General features: G+C 42.8%; 1 protein-coding gene across 1 annotated transcript in view; it reads left to right on the forward strand.

The window, feature by feature from the left end:
• Positions 1–698: 698 nt before the first annotated feature.
• Positions 699–3,449, forward strand: part of THADA (thyroid adenoma associated) — a 306,833-nt gene continuing 304,082 nt past the window's right edge. The window contains exon 1 of the mRNA XM_006778691.2: positions 699–1,967. The gene's annotated coding sequence lies outside the window, so the exon portion shown is untranslated. The remainder of the gene's footprint in view (positions 1,968–3,449) is intronic.

The following is a 3,449-nucleotide window of genomic DNA, read 5'->3' on the forward strand; positions in this document are numbered from 1 at the left end:
TCAGCTCTTGGTTGATTGCCTTCTTTCCTGAAGTGCTACCTCATATGAAAAGGTACACTTCATATTAAATTTGGACTTTTTCCCTTCATCTTCCCTTGTCTGGATCAATAGTGTGATTAATCTGTCATTTATTTGGAGTATGTTATTTTTTTTAATTGGTTTATTAAGAGACATTATTTTGTATGCTTATTTGGCTTGTGAAATTATTAAAATTCCCACAGTGAACCTGTACCAAATAATTTGCTTACAAAGACAGTACCAGTTTCTGGAGCATAATTTTGCTGACTCTCCCAAAACAAAACAAAATAGTTGTATATATGCAAATATTTATGTGTACTTGGTTCAAGGTATAATGTATTTTTTTTTTCTTTTAAATATATTTCTATTTATTTCAGAGAGGAAGGGAGAGGGGGGAAGGGACTGAAACATCAATGATAAGAGAGAATCATTGACTGGCTGCATCCTACATACCCCCTAGTAGGGCCTGAGCCCATAACCCAGGCACGTGCCTGACGGGTAATCTAACCTTGACCTCCTGGTTCATAGGATCAATGTATTTCTTACTATCTGTCCTGGTAAAAAAAAATGTTATAAAAAAATGTTGTCTACTAGGGCCTGAGCCCATAACCCAGGCACGTGCCTGACGGGTAATCTAACCTTGACCTCCTGGTTCATAGGATCAATGTATTTCTTACTATCTGTCCTGGTAAAAAAAAATGTTATGAAAAAATGTTGAAAAAGAAAGTTCTGCACACATTCATCAACAATCCAAATCTCCAAAGGAGAGGAATGAAAACATGAATGTGGTATATTAAGCAACGGAATACTAGATAACAGCAAATGAAAGAAATACAGACTTGCTTTTATGTGGATGAATGCCAAAAGCAATTCTGAAGGAAGTCAAGTCCCAGAGAAAACGATTCCATGCAAAAAGCTCAAAATCAAATAAAATAAGGTTTTCTATAGTGATACGTACAAATGTGGCAAATCTACAAAGAAAAACAAGCGAGGTGACATAAAACTCAGAAAAGTAATAATAAAAACTTAAGATCATCGAGGTGACTAAAGGTTTGGGGAACTGTAATGTTTCTCAGTTGTTTTGCAAATTAATTGCATTTGAACAAAGCATTAGCGTCTATGCCAGATCTTTCCCCCATCCCAGCTCTTAGGGCCCCTTTTAAAGGTCCGTGTAAACTATGCATTCTAAATAGTGGGTAACTTTCAAGGCTAGCGTCTGGCAACGCTCCGACAATAGCACTTATCTATTTGCTGAATGAATCAATACACGTTGGCGTACGTTAGCTCATTCAATATTTCTCATTTTCGTCAAAATTCAAGATTCCTATTGTGGCTGCAGTTCAAAGCCCGCCCCACCCCCTACCCATTCTTGCAGGCTTTTACATTGTTAGGCTCCTCGTTCCCGAGTGGCGGAGGCAGTTTTCTCCTCCTCTCTGCGCTGAACAAGCCGAGTGGGATAAGGTCGACTGTCTGCGTGGAGGAAAAGGTGTTTCCCACCATTGGGATGTGGGGGGCGGACCACAGTCTAAGCTGCCCTCCGAGGACTGAGGTGGGCAGATTCCAACCCGCTAGGCTAGTCACCAGCGCCGGAGGGCAGCTACCGCGCATTCCTGAAAGTCCAAGTCTAACCAAATCCCCACAATGACTTCCGCTCTCCGGTGACATCATGGCCTTTCCGGACTCCTGATTGGAGGGTTCCATGAGCGCAATTCTCGCGATGACTCCTTCGACAGGTCCTCCTGCTTCCCTCCGTTCGCCGCGACCCGGTAGTCGACAGACCACGTTGAGAGCCGCCGAGACACCGTAGAACTGTACGAGCTTCCGGGACTCGCCGAGGCGGCGGCGACTCTTCTCTGACGCCCACGGGCACGAGGTTTGGATCTCAGGCGTCCTGTCTGCCAGGCCCGCGGTGGCGCGTGACTCTCCATCGCTGGGTTAGGGGCCACCAGGTGACTGACACCAAGTCCCGTTCTTTAGCATCGCGAGATATAGTGTCGGGGGAAACTGATTGCTGGTCGCTTAGGTTTCCTGGGAGACAGCATTTTAACCAATACTTTCCCCACCCCCTCCACGGACTCCACACGGTTGGAAAATTGCCTAGAGAATGTTTGTGGGAGTCAGCCAGGAAGATGTAGGGTTGAAAGGGAAGCTGCCACGGGAACCCAGGAGGAGTTTGAATGCTGAGCATCTTCTGGCCACTTAAGCAGTGCCTTTCGGTGGGCGTGGGGTTTCCCTACGCGGGAGGCCGCGTTCATCGGGACAAACGTGTAGGCACCCATTGAGCGCGCATAAGCTCGTCGCTTTTTTTTCTGTATAGTCTCGAAGTTCCCAAGATCAAATCCTGCTGCAAACTTGCTCCCCATTTACCAGAGAATAGCCTCCCCAGTTATCTGTCTCTGTCCCTTCTAAACTTTGATCAATGATCTCCATTTTTATTACTCTTTTCTGTTAAGTGGCTTTTCACATGCCATTGCTATATTGAGATCTTCTTTTGCAAACGGACCATAGTTCATTAGTGTCAAGACTAGCTTGTCACTTATATATAGAATATACTAGTTTAGATACTATGTAGTCCACCTTTCTGCCGTTAAAAGCGTGCATCACCTCTAGAACATCTCTGATAAGTGTTTGTTAATTAATTCACATGTTTTAATCTAATATTTATCAAGCACCCTAATATGCACCAGGTACTGTTTTAGGAATTGAGAATTAAAACAGTGGACAAACCAGATAAAAGTTGCTGCTTTCATGGAGTTTACGACTAGGGAGCACAGACAATATACAAATAAACCAGTCAGTGTAATTTCAGGCAGTAGTAAATGCTATGAAGAAAAAGTAATGGAAATTGTGTGTGAGTAGGAATGGTGGCATTTTACTTATTCTTAAACACTTTTTTTTTTCAACAATAAAGATTTTTTTTTATTGCTTAAAGTATTACAAAGGGTATTACATATTGTTCCATTTTTGCCCCCGCCCCCTTGGTCATACTCCTGTCTGCAAATTAAAACATCAAAATCATGTTAAAAGATTTTTTCCCCCTGTGTTTTTAGGAACAATCCCAAACACAAATTAAAGTACCATTTTAAAACATCTGAACCCAAAACGTAATTATAAAAGATCCAATATAGATCAAACTCATTAAGTTATCAATTTGAAAGTCTCAAACAGGGGTTGTTAATCTAGATGGACCTCAGGCAGTCCATGCTCCCACAGCTGGGGTAAAGTGTAAGTACCTGTGCACACATATGCACATCTTCTACAGAGTTGCCATCACTTCACTAAAGGACCAGTGACCTTACAAAATGCTAAGACCCACCGATTCGTGTAGAATAGAAAGAACACTAAAAGTCTATCACTGAAACCACAAAATCCATACCAAAATGCCTAGAGCCCTGACCGGTTTGGCTCAGTGGAACGTCGGCCTGCGGGCT

Source organism: Myotis davidii, unplaced genomic scaffold (genome assembly GCF_000327345.1).
Source record: "Myotis davidii unplaced genomic scaffold, ASM32734v1 scaffold6, whole genome shotgun sequence".
Classification (NCBI taxonomy): domain Eukaryota; kingdom Metazoa; phylum Chordata; class Mammalia; order Chiroptera; family Vespertilionidae; genus Myotis; species Myotis davidii.